Genomic DNA, 18,995 nt, shown 5'->3' with positions numbered 1-18,995 from the left:
TCTTCTTCAACAAGTGGAAATAAGAATAGTTTTGGGGTAAACCTACTAATAGAACAAAAAGCACTGTGATCAAAACAGTCATTCTCACCCTTGACAGGTGTAATAATAACGATGATGAAAACATCCCTTTGACTTCTCATCGCTGAAAAGGCATCGTTTTAGATCTCATTATTATTTGCAGGTGTGCTTAATGTTGTGACCAGAAGTGAGTGTAGATAAAAAAGGAAGAGCCAAATCCTCTTTCACTGATATGGATATGAGGTGGAAGCATTTCATGCCCCCGCAGCATAGATTTTCCTTGAATATCAATCAATTCCTGCCCATCACTTATTTAAACTTCACCTGCAGCATCACACACACCGCAGAAAGACAATGCACTGCAAAAACACAAGGGTAGTGTTACAGAACTGGATCCTCATAGTCGAGATCATTACACCACCAGAGGCCACAAAAATATTGAACAATGAGAAGAGCTCGGGGGGGGGGGACAAAGATTGTTTTATATATATATCAGAATCAGAATCAGAATCATCTTTATTTGCCAAGTATGTCCAAAACACACAAGGAATTTGTCTCCGGTAGTTGGAGCCGCTCTAGTACAACAGACAGTCAATTTACAGAACACTTTGGAGACATAAAGACATTGACAAAAAACAACAACAAACAACAATTGTGCAAAAAGATGCAGAGTCCTCTAGCACTTAGAGCAGTTCGAATGGCTAATATCGCAATAGTCCGGTGCAATGACCATTGTGCAAAGGGCACTGAGACTTCAAGGAGTGTATGCGGTTTAAAGTGATGAGTAGTGCGATAATCTGGGACAATGGTTGTGCAAATGTTACAGATACTCCTCAATCAGTGTGCAAATGGAGCAGATGCTACTCTGGCATGAGTGGCCACTATATGCAAATAGTGCAGCACGGCGAGACAACTACAGTGAGTGCACGAGTAATACATAATTGGCCCCACAGAAATGTGACAACGAACTCAAGTCAAAAAAATTGCCAGCTTGTTGTAATGGAATTATAAGTTAGCTGTTTAAGAAGTTGATTGCAAGGGGGAAGAAGCTGTTGGAATGTCTACTAGTTCTAGTTTGCAATGATCGGCAGCGCCTACCTGAGGGAAGGAGCTGGAAGAGCCGGTGACCGGGGTGGGGAGGGTCCGAGAGGTGGGTAGGGGGGTACCGACAATCCTTTCAGCATTTTTGATTGTCCGTTGCAGTCGGAGTTTGTCCTTTTTTGTAGCAGCACCAAACCAGACTGTGATGGAAGAACACAGGACTGATTCGATGACCGCTGTGTAGAACTGTCTCAGCAGCTCCGGTGGCAGGCCGTGCTTTCTCAGAAGCCGCAGGAAGTACATCCTCTGCTGGGCCTTTTTGAGGACGGAGTTGATGTTGGTCGCCCACTTCAGGTCCTGGGAGATTGTAATTCCCAGGACACAAGGCAGCTGGACAACGTGAGGGGCAGCTGTGGCGAAGGATGCCTCCTGAAGTCCACGATCATCTCTACAGTCTTGAGCGTGTTTAGCTCCAGGTTGTGTCGGCCGCACCACAGCTCCAGCCGCTCCGCTTCCTGTCGATATGCAGACTCGTCACCGTCCTTGATGAGGCCGATGACAGTGGTGTCATCTGCAAACTTCAGGAGTTTGACAGTCGGGTTCGCTGAGGTGCAGTCGTTCGTGTAGAGAGAGAAGAGCAGCGGAGAGAGGACACAACCTTGGGCCGCCCCAGTGCTGATGCTGCGTGTGGATGAGGTGGCCTCCCCCAGCCTGACCTGCTGTGTCCTGCCCGTCAGAAAGCTGTAAATCCACTGACAGATGGCAGGTGAGACCCTGAGCTGGAGAAGCTTGGATGAAAGGAGTTCAGGGATGATGGTGTTGAACGCTGAGCTGAAGTCCACGAACAGGATCCTTGCGTAGGTCCCTGCACTGTCGAGGTGTTCTAGGATGAAGTGCAGTCCCATGTTGACTGCATCATCCGCAGATCTGTTCGCTTTGTAGGCAAACTGCAGGGGGTCCAGCAGGGGACCTGTGACACTCTTGAGGTGGTCCAGCACAAGACGTTCAAAGGACTTCATGACCACAGATGTCAAAGCGACAGGCCTGTAGTCATTCAGACCCGAGATTGCAGGTTTCTTGGGGACTGGGATGATGGTGGAGCGTTTGAAACAGGATGGAACTTCGCACATTTCCAGTGATCTGTTGAAGATCTGAGTGAAGACTGGCGCGAGCTGGTCCGCGCAGACTTTGAGGCAGGATGGGGACACGTGGTCCGGGCCTGCCGCTTTGTTAATCTTTTGTTGTTTGAAGATGCGTCTCACATCCTGTACATGGATGGTTAACGCAGAGGTCAGAGGTGTGATTGTGGTCGCGGGTGCGGCCGGGTTGGTGTGTGGTGTGAAACTGTCCTTTTCAAATCTGCAGTAGAAGGTATTCAATATATATATATATATATATATATATATACTTAACTTTAATAATACATTTCATTGTAGGTTGCGTAGCCTACCTGTCAAACAAAATCAAAATTTACTTTTACTTTTCACATTTATTTGTAGTTTGGTTTTGTTTTCTATAAAAAAACAAAACATCTGTGTGTGCCATAAATTAATCTATTTTGATCCTACTGAAGGAGAACAATGAATGAACATAAATACATGTATTCACAAAATTACGTTCCACATATTTCCTTGAGCAATTGACCCTGGGTCCGCGTAAGACCTTGACTTGGTCTGAACCCAGATCGCAGTCCGCCATTTGAAGATACCCACTGAATAGTGTTCTATTCTTTGTATGCTTTATTTTCGCCTTTGTAAATTTACTGTTGATCTGAAGTGACTTGCCAAATCACTCGAGTTTAGTCTTATCATCCCTGAAGCGTTGTTAGCGTTGTTAAGCCTTGTTAACATGCATTTTGGCAAATTTGATTCTGATTAGTTATTTCAAGGCGGCACGGTGGTCGACTGGTTAGAGCGTCAGCCTCACAGTTCTGAGGACCTGGGTTCAATCCCCGGCCCCGCCTGTGTGGAGTTTGCATGTTCTCCCCGTGCCTGCGTGGGTTTTCTCCGGGCACTCCGGTTTCCTCCCACATCCCAAAAACATGCATGAATTGGGGACTCTAAATTGCCCGTAGGCATGACTGTGAGTGCGAATGGTTGTTTGTTCCTATGTGCCCTGCGATTGGCTGGCAACCAGTTCAGGGTGTAACCCGCCTCCTGCCCGAGGACACTTTTTGAATTGAACTACCTCAGAAAAGATTTACAAATATTCATGTGTGAGCATGATTGACATGAACCTGTGAATGCCAGTGAAGTGTGCGAGAATGTGCTTGCGTGAACGCATTTGAGGAGTCTTTATGAGAGTGTTTGAGTAGTCTTTATGAGCGCAAGACTCGTGCGTATGAGTGTTTGAGTAGTCTTTATGAGAGTGTTTGAGTCGTATTTATGAGAGCAAAACTCTTTTGTATGAGATTGTTTGAGTAATCTTTATGATAGTGTTTGAGTAGTGTTTATGAGAGCAAGATTCGTGCGAATGAGAGTGTTGAGTAGTGTTTATGAAAATGTTTGAGTAGTTTTTATGAGAGCAAGACTTGTGTGTATGAGAGTGTTCGAGTAGTCTTTATAAGAGCAAGACTCTTGCCTATGAGAGGGTTTGAGTTGTATTTATGAGAGCCTTTCAGTAGTTTGTGTGTGTGTGAAAGCATTTGAATAGTAAGTGTGAGAGCTAATCCAGGATAATGTTATTGATCCCTCATAGCGTGTTTTTCATTCCTTAATGGAAGGCTACCAACAATTTTACCCATCTGTGTACAGATTCCTAAAACAATTGGCTGGATCATAAAATATGCTTACTGCAGACAGCAAAACAACAAAATTTTACCATTGTGATCTATTTACATCGGATGTTGAACGGTTCAATAGACCAAGGTATGAAAGAACAACACTTTTCTCAGAACTTCTCATTATTCAGAAGGAGCACTGAGGAAATTTTAAGTTTATTGTTATCGGTGTGGCTGTTTTGCGTCACTGGGTCTGGATCATTATACAAAGTGCTATTTCATTAAAATTTCTGATGAAGAAATGAAATGGACTCCTCCACGTCCATTAAGGCTGGAGCTGTGCCGGGTGGAATTTAAATGAATGACTTGCTCTATTTTTAGTTCCACTTACTTCAGCTTCATCTTTGCCACGCGTCACACTGAAGCTATATAAAAGCGCACTGCACACACATACATCAGGGGAGTAGTCCCATGCAGCGGTAAGAAAGGAAAATATCATGAAGCTCAAAATTGGGGTTATGTGAACTGAGCAGGGACCACAACCTTTTCCTTGTCATCCTCCTCTGTAAGATAAGGTCATGCAGGATAATGAGTATTTATTATGCTTAATAGTGCACAGCGGATAAATGGAAACAAGAAAAAAAATGGATGTATGATTATTATTCAGTTTGTTTTATTAAATGTTAATCAGATAGCCAAATGATGTGAACTGTCTCGCGATATCACTGTGCACTGCATTTTATCAGCTGAATCAGTACCAAACAAACGTCTCATTTATTTTATCCATCCATTCATTTTCTGAGCCGCTTCTCCTCACTAGGGTCGCAGGCGTGCTAGAGCCTATCCCAGCTATGATTGGGCAGGAGGCGAGGTACACCCTGAACCAGTTGCCAGCCAATCGCAGGGCACATCCAAACAAACAACCATTCGCATTCACATTCACACCTATGGGCAATTTAGAGTTGTCAATTAACCTACCACGCATGTTTTTTTTTGGGATGTGGGAGGAAACCAGAGTTCCCGGAGAAAACCCACGCAGGCACGGGGAGAACATGCAAACTCCACACAGGCGGTGCCGGGGATTGAACCCCGGTCCTCAGAACTATGAGGCAGGCACTCTAACTAGTCGTCCACGTGCCCCCACAAAAAAAAATAATAATAAAAAATGTTTTTAAAAAAACAGTATGCTTATAAATAATGTTAACAAACCTTAAGCCTTACACTACCCCTTAAGAATATACATAGAAAGACAATTTTAAAAAAAACTGAACCGTATGGCGTGTGTCTTTTCACTTAACAACTTTTATTTCTGTGGTATATTTGCATTGTTTGACATGCTGATTCATAATGATAAACGCAATACGGCATTGGTACAATCCCCATTCCTAATCCTGCAGCTAAAAATAGTAAATAATAAATAATACATTCCAAAAAAGTGAACACTGTATTATTTGTAAATCAGGTAAAAACAGCAAATATACAAAGTCCTCCAATACAAAGTACTCAGGAACATTGAAGAATTTTAGAGCCGCTTGTAAATAGAGATGGACATTCTGGACACAAAACCCTGCTGGCTTTGTATCCAGAATGACCATCGTAAACGAGGAATATTGTTGCCAAAACACCTGTTTGAAACAGTCCACAAGGAACACAGGTGACCAAAATGTTTTTGTGGATAGTCTGTTTTCATTTTTAAAAAATTAAGGTAAAAGTTGACATGAGCCTTTCAGCATCAATCTTTAAGAGTTTATCAAAAAGTACATTTTTGAGTCTGTGGGTTGGCGTGTGTATTTTTGATTTCTGCCCAAAGTGGTTGATTGTTCACTGTTCAGACAATTTTGAGGTAATTACTGAAAATTATTTCCCTTCTGATATTTTTAGGTGCAAGAAGACGTGACAGTTATTAGACTGGAAGTACATCTGAAATTTGAAACGCACCTATTAGCTGCCAAAGTGGAGTCAAGACCTGTGGCTCTGGAAAAACAAAACAAAATGGCACTTTGTTTTCATGGGAATCCAACGTCGGGATGGAAATAAATATTTATTTTTTCTCTGTGATCTCGTTAGAAGTGAGCGAACAAATGTTCACTGACAGGATTGTTTTTGCAGTAGAGTTTAGCTATATAAACACATATTTAAGTGACAGCAAAGGCAAGCGAACGGAAAGTCTGCATTAGGCAGATTGAGGGAGAGGAAAAAAGCAGTGCTTAGACCACAATTAAGACCCAGCACCAGCAGTTTTTTTGTTTGTATGTTTTTTTTTAAGTAATGGCAGTCATTGATTGTGACAATTGAGTTGACATTTCATTTTCTCTTGTCTCTCCTCTGGGACCTAACAGGTCCAATTTCTTATTGTCATCTGAATTGCGTTAAAAACTAAATTAAAGCCACAAAGTTCGTCAGACACAGAGTAAAACATTTTTTTGAGTGAAATAAATTGGTTGAAATACAGACTATAATCAAAAAGTCACCCAGGACCTAATTTTCTTTGCTTGGAAGAATTCAACCAGACTGGACCAAAATTCACATTAGTATGAAACATAAATCAACTGTGATCATAAAGAAAGTGATTACATTAGATGGTAATCAACCAAAAGGTAGATGGTGTCAAATACACAGTTCATCCTCATCATTAAATTAAAGGCAAAAAGTTTACAGATTTTTTTGTATAATTGGATTTTTGAGGCAATCAGCAGAACAAAACTTTCTGTAAAATATCTCTCTAAATATCCCCAAAACACTGGACTTCCTACTATTCCAACAGTGTCCATTGGCTCTTCTGGGATTTACCTAAAATTTCAACGAAATTTGTTCCAAAAGAGTCTAGAGGGATGAGACACCTGATCTCCTATTTTTTGTTGTTTTCTTTGTCCTTTTTTATACATTATATGCGTGTACCTTGCACAAAAGTATCAGAGGTGATAACCCAAAGAATGGAAATGATTTTAGGACTACATCAGAAAAAAATCCAGGGTAAAGGTCTTTACTTACGTTTTTGCACATAAATGATAAGCAACTGCTATTACAGTATAACGATACCTCAATATTATGAAGAAGTTTGAGGCATTGTCCCAATATTTTAGTTACTCATGGACCACAGATTTTCCTGGGACCACCAGTGCTTTGCAAACCATACACTGAGAAACATTTTTTTTAAAGGATATCCAAATCAGTACAAACTGTTCTAACATTACCATGTTGTACCGAAAATCTGACCATAGTTGTATTAAAGTAATTTAGCAGTGGTTAAAAGTCATATTAGTCGGTTATATACATTTATTATTATTATTATTATTATTATTTTTAATTACTTTTTAATTTTTTTGACACATTATCCTCACCGCTATCTACTGAAAGTTGTACATGGAGATGCACTCTGCTGCCTGGGCCTTTTTGTAGTTGCAATGGGAGTCACACACAAACAGATACACACAAACATACAACAAAGCTTATGTGGCGTGAGAAAGGCAACACGGGGTCCCAGTGTTTTGGAGAGGACACCCGGAGTACACAGAGCATGTCTCTGGAGACTCGCCTCAGTAAACTCAGCCGGTGGCGCATAATTACTGGAAGTGAGATTCACACAGTGTCAAACGTAGGCCAACATATGGAGCATGAGGGGGAAAGGCTCTTGATCAATTCAGGTTTGGGCAATTGTGAACATTACTTGAGTCCATGCATGGGAGACAGGGACTAGATGTGACAATGCATGAATATTCTGTACTAGCCTTTTGTGCCGTTGAATTTTGTTTTATTTCTGATTTGCGCTCTGCATGTACTTACCCTGTGTTATATTCGAAAAATGTCTGACCTGCCTCAGCACTCTCAGGCGCCTCAGGACTGCTAATCAGTCATGCCATAGTCCGAGTTGACAATAATCGCAGGAATATATTTATTTCCCTTGTTTGGCAGCTCTGAGATTGTCATTCCTCTAAAACTACATTGCTGCTCTGTAAAAACAGATATGCCAAAATATGAGCGCTACCATCAAGGTCAGTCTTTCAGTACATACATTTTTTTGCTCACATCATGTTGCAGGGCCTAAAATGGCACTATAAATGTTCTATACGACGACAAGATATAACATGTAAGTCTGTGTTGAGTGGATATCGGGGTGGGAGAATACTGTGTGACTTCCATTTACAACCTTAACTTTACTTCCAACGGCAAGCCAAGATGATTGATTGTTCTTTTTTTAATTCACCCACTCTTTTCCCCCATTCACAATGGCCTTGCTTTGGGTTTGGTGACCTGTTTGGGGGATAGTCTACTTTTAACCCTGAATCACTTGGGATAAATTTAGCCCCTGCTGGGACCATGAACAGTATGTTACAGAAAATAATAAATGAATGAAGTCCAGTGGTTTGCATAGCTAACCTTTGTGCAACTGGCATGTGATTAATTGGGATCATTTAGAATTGACGTGATAGATTGGCAACTAATCCAGAATGTAGTCTGCCTTTCAGTCACTTGCGATAGTCTCTCGCTTCCCAGCAACCCTGAACAAGACAAGGGGTAAGAAATCAATGAATTGCAGAAGGTAATGAAATGCTAGGAAAGTAACATTTGAACCAAAATATTATCTTTTCCCTCTTAATCTATTGAATCTTCAGTCCACCCACAACCACGTTTTCTCTTCTATTAAACACTGTACAAGATACAAAGATATTGCGACATCAATACAAAATACGGTATGTGTTCAAAACATGTGGTCGTTAGTTTAGTCAATTTGATTTCATCCGGAACTACACGTAACCTTGTGCAAAGTAAGCTGCTTAGGCCAAGGATAACGGACAGCTTGAATCATGTGTAAATCATGCTTACTACACCCAAGTACAATGTGTTTGGCTCTGTGCCTTTTGCCAAATCATGATACCAAACTAACCCAAAAGCTGTGCTGATTTCAAACATTTCCTCACTGTTCCAAGAGTTTTGTGGGAAATCGCAGAAGTTCTAATTAAGTGGAGTGAAGACGGCTGCCAAGTTGGAAGCCCAGTAACATAGAGTAACACAAATATATGGTATTAATCAAAGTTGGTAATAATTTCCACTGAAATTCCACTGAAGTTCAACACCATTCCAGTAAGTGGTATTGAACATAACAATTGGACAACTATAGAAGGCAGTCATGACATTTATAAATGGGGGGGGGGAAGAAACCCCATTTCTGTGGAAATCAGTCAAGTATTTTATGCTTGTTAAATGTTAATGTTGGCAGAGCTAAAACATACAGTACACAACAAATCTTAGCTATCACTTTATCAAATAAAGTAAAGTCATTCATCTCTGGCTCCAAGCAAGCCGAATAATCAATTTCTTCAGTAAAAAAATCTTGAGTTATAGACCTACCAGTCAATTGTGAGTTATCAAATGTCTTGTTCTACAGACACTGGGACACAAAAGGAATGAAGACGCTGGTCTCTCTTTCTCATGAGGAGGGCGTATGGGAGATTGTTCAGATTACAGCCTCTCAATACGCTCTAAACAATCTCTTCACATGGGCAACTTTTCTCCCCACTATGGAAAACTTGCATATTTCCTTAAATAAAATTCACATGGTGTACTGTAAGTATTCTCTACGTGTTTCCAAATATTCAACTTCACCTCACCTGTGAAGGTGCTGGCACTGTTGTGATCAGAGAGACAAATCTCGGCCCAAGTTGCCTGATAACTGAGAAGATCCATTGTTAGTTCTATTTTTGTGCTGTAGGTCTGTGAGTAGCAAATTATCAGATTCCCGTGTGGATCAGGATCTGTAAACACTATCATGTCAATCTGCCCTCTCCATGCAACAATAATGGCATTGGTGGTCAGAAGAAGCTTGCTAATAAACCTTTCGATAAATGTCATAATTTTGTGGTGGAAATTATTTTTTCTTCCAATTTGTATTTTATACTTAAAAAAGCATTGTTGAGCTTAAAAATAAAATATTAATAAATTGCCTACCACAAGGCGGCACGGTGGGAGACTGGTTAGAGCGTCTGCCTCACAGTTCTGAGGACTGGGGTTCAATCCCCGGTCCGCCTGTGTGGAGTTTTCTCCGGGCACACTTTCCTCGTACATCCCAAAAACATGCATGGTAGGTTAATTGAAGACTCAAAATTACCCGCAGGTGTGAATGTGAGTGCGAATGGTTGTTTGTTTATGTGTGCCCTGCGATTCGCTGGCAACCAGTACAGGGTGTACCCCGCCTCCTCCCCATTGATAGCTGTGATAGGCTCCAGCACTCCCACGACCCTTGTGAGGATAAGCGGCTCAGAAAATTGATGGATGGATGCCTACCACATTTCTTGTATTTTCTCGACTATATCGGGCATCAGACAAAATTGCCAACGAAATTGCACAGTGATTATAATTGAGATTATTTTTCTGTGGGCGCAGAAATGGCAATGCCACACGCAAATTGCCGAGAAACGAATGCAATTTGTCTTACGCTACTTGTATAGAACATAACAGAATAGACTATTTTGTCTGACTATTACCCCTGATAAAATACACACCTTGATATAGCCACAGTTTGTCACAAGAAGGAAAGCGAAGCAAAGGGTTTAATAAGACTGGGATTCATATCCTGCTTCCCACAAGCAGAAACATTGGCCTGTCCGCCTTGCATCATTCAAAAACCAAAATGAATATTGTTGCTGTGTGTGTGTGTGTGTGTGCTTGTGTGTGTGTGTGCTGCAATTAAGTGAGTTTTTTAGCACCAGCCGGGCCATTCTGCCAACACCAACGCGCTGGTATGTCGAATTTGTATGAAGGTTGCTTTGATCTACTTGATCTCTACTGTTATCAATGCTGCTATACTTTTCAACATACTTTAACCAAGTGGAAACTTGATTGGCAGTATATTGCCTGTTAAAGAATTAAATGTGTGTAATCTGTTATGTGTGCCAAATGTTGTTCAAGTGCAATTTTTGTGAACAGAGCCTGAATGTTTTATTTATATTTTTTATATATCTAAGATATTGTATTTATTGTTCTACATTGCAATGCCAATGTTCAATATATTCTTCGAGTAAATTGTTCTTAAAAAGGATGTACCTGAATTATCATGGTCCAATATCACAATATCAGTGGCATATAAAACAACAACACTCTTTGCCGTGATAGTTTTTGGTCAAATATCCATCCATCCATTTTCAACACCGCTTATCCTGGTTAGGGTCGCGGGACGCTGGAGCCTATCCCAGCTGACTTCGGGCGAAAGGCGGACTACACCCTGAACTGGTCGCCAGTCAGTCACAGGGCACATATAGACACAGACAACCATTCGCACTCACATTCACGCCGTCACTGAGTGGGAACTGAACCCACGCTGCCTGCACCAAAGTCAGGCGAGTGTACCACTACACCATCAGTGACTTTGGTCAAATATATTGTCCTAAATAATAAACATTTTAAAACTAAACACATATTCTATTGAGAGAGAGAGCGCAACAGATAACACAGAAATATTGTATGAACCATATAAAAATAGAACTTTTGATAAAAATCTGCAATATAGCAGGACAGCAAAGCAAGAACCATGATATACCGGAGGATAACTGTATCTGTATTCTGTGATAAATTGCAGGGACTCATTGTTCCAGACGTGCATATATATATATAGAGAGAGAGAGAGAAAGAGAGAGAGAGAGAGAGAGAGAGAGATCCTGTAGTTTTTTTTATAGAAAACACAGGAGTACCTTTTTGTTCCTGCAAGTACAGTCTGCACCAAAGAGCTAAATGTAGGTTCTCCAAGGTAACTGTTTGTACCTTTACTTGTACATAAAGCAGTGAATGCAACATTCAGTGTCACATTCTGATAAGAGGGGTCTTGATGATGAAGGTACAAGCCCTCTGTGCAAAGAGGGTGAGAAACCTGTGAGCAAAACTTGAGAGAAGACAGCATGAATTTGTATCTTTTCAACGTAAAGTGGCCTACATTTACAGTGGATATAAAAAGACTAGAAACCCCTGTTCAAATGCCAGGATTTTTTTTTTAATATAAAAAACAAGACCAATGCAAATTTTAAAAGTGTCCACCATTAATGTGACCAGTAACCTATAAATCAATTGAAATTGGATTAATCTTTTCAAAAAGTGAAGTAGAAGTAAAATAAAATGTTATATTCTTTTGGTGCTGATCAGGCGACACGGGAGCCCCGTGCTTGCATGAGTTTTCTCCGGGAACTCTGGTTTCCTCCCACATCCCAAAAAAAAACATGCGTGGTATGTTAATTGACAACTCTAAATTGCCCGTAGGTGTGAATGTGAATGCAAATGGTTGTTTGTTTGGATGTGCCCTACGATTGGCTGGTAACTGGTTCAGGATGTACCCCGCCTCCTGCCCAATGATAGCTGGGATAGGCTCTAGCACGCCCGTGACCCTAGTGAGGAGAAGCGGCTCAGAAAATGGATGGATGGATAAAATAAATGAGACGTTTGTTTGGTACTGATTCAGCTGATAAAATGCAATGCACAGTGATATCGCGAGACAGTTCACATCATTTGGCTATCTGATAAACATTTAAGAAAACAAACTGAATAATAATCATACATCCATTTTTTTTTCTTGTTTCCATTTATCCGCTGTGCACTATTAAGCATAATAAATATTCAGGGTATACCCTGCCTCTCGCCCGAAGATAGCTGGGATAGGCTCCAGCGGCCCGCGACCTTAGTGAGGAGAAGCGGTACAGAAAATGGATGGATGGTGCTGATCAGTGTTGTTGTTGTAGAAACAAACAACCATCCGCTGTCGCGCCTACAGGTAATTTAGAGTCATCAATCTACCTAGCACGCATGTTTTTAGGATGTGGGAGGAAACCGGAGTGCCCGGAGAAAACCCACCCAGGCACGGGGAGAAAATGCAAACTCCACACAGGAAGGGGCCGGGATTCGAACCACGGTCCCCAGAACTGTGAGGCAGATGTGCTAACCAGTCGCCTACCGTGCCAGCCCTTGGAAAATAGGTGGAAGGAATTATAAGCGGTTTGAAATGTCAGTCATTGATAGCACAAAACCTTCATGCTTCTGGGAAAAAAATAAAAATAAAAAAATAAAAAAATAAAAATGGGGAAAAGTCTACAAAAACAGCTGAAATGTATTTTGGGTTAGTCAGATGCATTTTAAATCGTGGCCGGTGTGTGCTGACTCACATTTAATAAGATTGTTTGGTGGATGCGATTGATTAATTGTGAACACAGCCACTCCCAGTTACAGTCTAAAATGGTGTGCACACTTGTGCAACCATCATTATCTCAGTTGTATATTGTTCATGCTTCCTTTCTTGAAATGATTTTTTTTTTTAATTCGATGGAGTTGTACAGGTTATAGGTCACAATATTGGTGGAATTAGTTTTTTAAAGGTCTCATTTTTTTCATGTCACAAAAACCTAGCATTTGAACAGGGGGTGTGTAGACTTTTTAATATCCATTGTGGTTCTTACAAACAAAGAATACAAAAACTGCAAAGACCGCCTGTTTTGCAATGAACACACATTATTGCTCCTTTTTTCATTTCTGAACCATTAGGCACCAGGAAGCAAGCAGTGAGACCATTTGACCTTCTGAAGTCTTTTGAAGATTCATATATGAAGCGATTTCAAAGTACAATATGACCTGTGGCAAACTGAATCCAAGTGACTGCTGAGGAGTGATAAGTAAGCGCAGTCACAGTCTACATTACAGATTACCATACTGAGAGAGTGAGGGGAGAAAAAAAATAAAGAATTGGATTGTGTACTTCTGTACTTTAGGGTAAGGTAGGCAAAGGCTACTGGAATTGAATGTCAATCAATCGTCGACTAAGAGAAAGAGATCCATCCATCAACTTCATGTGTCTCTTAGGTCCCCTCGCACACTGAGCGACGCGGCAAAACTGTGGCGCAGTGCATGGTTCGGCAACGGGTTTTCATGAGTGGCCGACTGTCAGCCACTGGTTTTGCTGTGACTCAAAATTTGAATCACTGGTGGACGGCATCCCAGATGTATCAGCCAAATAAAAATGCACATAAACTTTCACAAAGTTTTAGGCTTCAGGCTTTTAAGCGGCGAGACCGCCGTCAAACTGAACCAATGCAGTAGATTAGAATTGCATATGTACAGTACCGCGGCACAGTGGCCGAGTGGTTAGAGCGTCTGCCTCACAGTTCTGAGAACTGGGTTTTCTCCGGGCACTCCGGTTTCCTCCCACATCCCAAAAACATGCATGGTAGGTTAATTGAAGACTCTAAATTGCCCGTAGGTGTGAATGTGAGTGTGAATTGTTGTTTGTTTATATGTGCCCTGCGATTGGCTAGCAATCAGTTCAGGGTGTACCCCGCCTCCTGCACGATGATAGCTGGGATAGGCTCCAGCATTCCCGCGACCCTTGTGAGGATAGGCGGCTCAGAGAATGGATGGATGGATGGATGGATGTATAGTACCTGTGGCTAGAAGGCAAAAACGTTGCAGTCTCTGTACAAAAATGTACGGGTGCTGGCGACCTCCTTCTTCTTTGACAATTGCACAATGTTTTTGTGGTTTAATAAAAAAATAATAATAATAAATGAAAAAAATACAAAAATAAAAAGTACAGTACATTGAATGTGGAACCTCAAAAGCTCATACAGGTTTGGAGTTAGTCACTGATGGTGTAGTGATACACTTGCCTGACTTTGGTGTGCGCAGCGTGGGCTCAGTACCCACTCAGTGACGGTGTGAATGTGAGTGCGAATGGTCGTCCGTGTCTATATGTACCCTGTGACTGACTGGCGACCAGTTCAGGGTGTAGTCCGCCTTTTACCCGAAGTCAGCTGGGATAGGCTCCAGCGACCCTGAACAGGATAAGCGGTGTGGAGAATGGATGGATGGATGCAAGGCTTGCAATTTTTCTGTTGCAGAGTGGCCATGATTCCTGATGCGGCGGCCATCATTGGCCTATTCTTCAAATTGGGAAAGGGTTGCATTTAGTATACTTTTGCTCAACATGTAACTAATGAAACAAGTTAATTCAGAAAGATGCGAAATAGAAAAGAGCTGAGTGTTTTTCTTCTGTACATATACAGTGCAATGTGACAGGAAATTCCAGGCATTTTGATTAGGGTCAAAAGCCTCCCGGCTGAGCGGACTGCAGCGGAAGACACGGTTGTGTATCATGCACACTGCTTTAATAATCATTCATACAGTGTATAAAATATTTACAGTGTAGCATGTGGGAAAAGGTGCTGTAGTGCATGGTCAAAAATAATCTATAAAACAAACACAGTATTGCTTTCAATTGAATGAGGCAGGCAGAGTCCATATTTTTTTGCCCATTGGAAGGGCTAATATATTATTACTGAATATACAGTACATACATGCATTTTCGGTACCGCTTATCTGGAACCTATCCCAGCTGACGTCGGACAAAGTGCAGACTACATCCTGGACTGGTCACCAGTCAATCGCAGGGCACACACAGCCAGACAACCATTCACACTCACATACACACCGTCACCGAGCGGGAACTGAACCCACACTGCCTCTTCCGAAATTAGGTGAGCGTACCACTACACCATAAGTTACATAACTGTATGTTTTATTTCAATGACCAATTTGCTGTGAAACGACATTTTGTGATGCTTCGACAAAGATTTCACAGAATGTGTCGTTCATTCAATCGAAGAGGCTCATTCACTCTTGCAGGGCACCACAGCCTCCCACATATTACCAATTGGGGGTTGACCAATTATAGTAAATGTGGCATGTACATCCAAGACACAGTAAGGCAATCGGCGATTATGGCACATTAAGGAGCCAGGAGTGATAACTATATAATCACCATTCTGTAATAGTTGGCTGATTGACTTGATAATGAATCATTCATAGTGTTCTTTTCAAACAAATGACTCCAGGAATTTGTTTATATGTGGAGTTCCCATGATGCCAGGAAAAGCATCCATCTACAATAACAAAAATAATTACCATCCATTTAAAACCATATTTATATATATATATATATATATATATATATATATATATATATTCCGTAAAGCAATGTGCCCAAGGCTAAATTGTGTTCTGCTGTCACACACACCAACATTCATCATCTCACTTAGCTCAACCCGAAGTACGGTGGCCATTAAGGGTCATAAAAGATGCTGTTTTCGCAAAGTGCTCCACATGCATTTTAGGTGTGGGTAACAGTGTGTACACTTGACTACCTTATGAAGTCTCATATAGAGGTAACCCCATATAAAAAAAAATGGGTGGATGCAATTTCCATCCATCCATTTTCTGAGCCGCTTCTCCTCACTAGGGTCGCGGGCGTGCTGGAGCCTATCCCAGCTGTCATCGGGCAGGAGGCGGGGTACACCCTGAACTGGTTGCCAGCCAATCGCAGGGCACATCGAAACAAACAACCATTCGCACTCACAGTCATGCCTACGGGCAATTTAGAGTCTCCAATTAATGCATGTTTTTGGGATGTGGGAGGAAACCGGAGTGCCCGGAGAAAACCCACGCAGGCACGGGGAGAACATGCAAACTCCACACAGGCGGGGACGGGGATTGAACCCCGCACCTCAGAACTGTGAGGCTGACGCTCTAACCAGTCGGCCACCGTGCCGCCTGGATGCAATTTAAATAACAAATTATTTCCATATTTAATTTCAACTGTATGTCCAGAAAGCAGTTCCAAAGTTCAAGTCTGTCTCTCAGATATAATACTGTAACTTAGAGCCTTTGGGCTGTGTGTCAAGCACAGCACCTCAGTGCAGCTCCTCAACTGATTAAAATACAATATTTTGGGATCAAAGGGATTATCGCTAACAGTAAAGTCAGCAAAAGTATACAATTTGCAATTGCGAAACCATTAAAGACCATCTTAAACAACGGCTTATATCAAAAATCACATCTGCAATCAAAGCTATCAAGTTACTACGGTTCTATGCATGTATAGGGTCTGATGCAGTTTTGTCTCTTTTTAGCATATACAGTATAAATGAAGGTTGACGCTGTAACTTAAATTTCGATTTCAGTACAAAACAACATAGCACTAAATCAAAGATGCACTCACTGTACCTATAGTATGTGTCACAAATCGGCCAGCGCTGCTGATTCTGAAGGCCCTGGGCAGGTTATATTGACATGGCAACAGATAAAGGCTGAAATCTAATTGGACAAAAAAATATATATATATAACGTAACATAATTATGCACGTACTGGAAGCTGTGCAGCCAAGAGAAATGTGAAGAGACTTGACTGTTGGGAATGAATTTAATATTTACCATTTAATAGAACAAATATTCAAATTTAGATTGTAAATGTAGGTCAGTGCTTATGACAGTGTAAAGGTCAGCAAATAAGAATTTGCTGACATATTTGGAACGAAAACCAAATCGCATAACAGGACTGAGAACTGTAATCGCACTTGTCACACAGACAGCGCTCGTCCTCATGAGGGTCACAGGCAAGCTGGGGCCTATCCTAGCTGATTCTGGGCCAGAGGCTGAGCACACCATGGAGTGTTCACCAGTCAATTTCAGGGCGCATATAGACACTTAACCATTCACACCATTGAACGATTGAAGAGTCTTCAATAAATATAATATGCATTTTTTTGGAATGTGGGTGCAAGTCTGTGTACCTGGAGAAAACCCACGTACAAAGATTTAAACCGAGAGCCTCAGAAGTGTGAGACAGACAACTAACCACTGACCTACCTTGCTACCCTACAAGACAAAAAAAAAGTATTTCCATACTGTAGATACTATAAGTCGAATGGCACTCTGGAGAGTGCAGACCTCCACCAAGGCCAATCAATCCCTGATGATGAACTGTAGCAGTGGCGGACCGTACATTGAGAACCTGGACCGTCAATGGAGACATAATACTCGACTCGTGTTTGCTTTGCATAAAGATGCTAGTAAAATGATAATGTTCTTGTAGTTTTGACCAAATGATGTTTGAGGTCTACTGAATTAAAATCAATAAATATACAGTGGTGCAGGAGATACCAGTGCCCTGACTTACGTTAAGTAAATACTCACTTGACCCAATTTTTGTCTCGAGAGATGAGCGAAATTTGAGAGAGAAGTGCGTCATTCAGCCACCATCAATTCACATTGGTTGCCTTGCAGTGGAAGGACAATATCAAATCAGTGGCAGTCATGTGCCATTTAGCTGGTTACCAACTGCCAGTAGACCCAGAAGAAGAAAAAGAAGAGGACTTTTTTTTTTTACTTTTTCAAGAAACTTTATTTAGCACACCTTTTGACAAAAAAAGATCCCAATATGCATTTACTTTAAAAACATGAAAAAAATATTACCAGAAACATAATTAAACAAAACAAAAACAAATGAAAAGTTACACAAAATAAATCAAAGAAAAATTTAAAATTCAACACCAGTGATCCATATTCATCTACTGAACACAAAACATTCCCAATAGCCCACCGATCCACAAAATCCTCCAGATTATTGGTAACCGTATAAAAGGTGTGCTCCACCCTTAAACGGGCTGTCACCAACCCTCTCAAACAGTAAAGCGGATCATTCCAAATAGCTCCAACAATCTGGTTTTTCCTACTTTTCCATATAGCCAATTTAGCACTTGCAAACATAAAATTCATTGACATCACAGTTTTCTTTCTTTTTCTGTTATAAATTGGTCCAAAAATAAAAAGATGGAAAGAGAAAACCTCTCCCAACCCCTCCACCCACTCCTTTAACATTTTAAAGAAAACAGCCAACCGGGGACATAGAAGTACTAAGTGGTCCAATGTCTCTGGGTGTAAACAAAATGGACAACCTTCCCCAGTGCTAGGGTCAAAGTGAGCTCTGTATCTGTTCGTAGCTATTATTCCATGTATAATCCTCCATTGGATGTCACCCATCTGTTTATACAGGACCCACCAGCTTCCTTTTGGGGAAAATTGAACACCTCTGTCCACCTCGACTCTCTGACTCCAGTGAGCGATCCATTGTTCAGCACCTTTACACAACTCTCATACAGCCGCTTTCCACTACAAGAGCTGAAATTCCCAAGTTTTGGAGTTTTTAGGGACAGTACTATTCCACATTGCTCCCTCCATTCTTCACCAGCAGGAATCACGCCAAGAGGAGGAAAAACGTACTCAGCCCCCTCACTCCACTGGTGAGCTAAATCACTGTTCCGTATAAAGTCCTGGTGTTTTTCTGACAGCGACTGCCACACCTCCTTCACCAGACCCTGTAGAACCTGGTTGGAGTGGACACCAGTCTTCTCAGCCA

The sequence above is a fragment of the Phyllopteryx taeniolatus genome, chromosome 4, assembly GCF_024500385.1.
Source record: "Phyllopteryx taeniolatus isolate TA_2022b chromosome 4, UOR_Ptae_1.2, whole genome shotgun sequence".
Taxonomy (NCBI): Eukaryota; Metazoa; Chordata; class Actinopteri; order Syngnathiformes; family Syngnathidae; genus Phyllopteryx; species Phyllopteryx taeniolatus.
Note: the sequence above shows the minus strand (reverse complement) of the source record.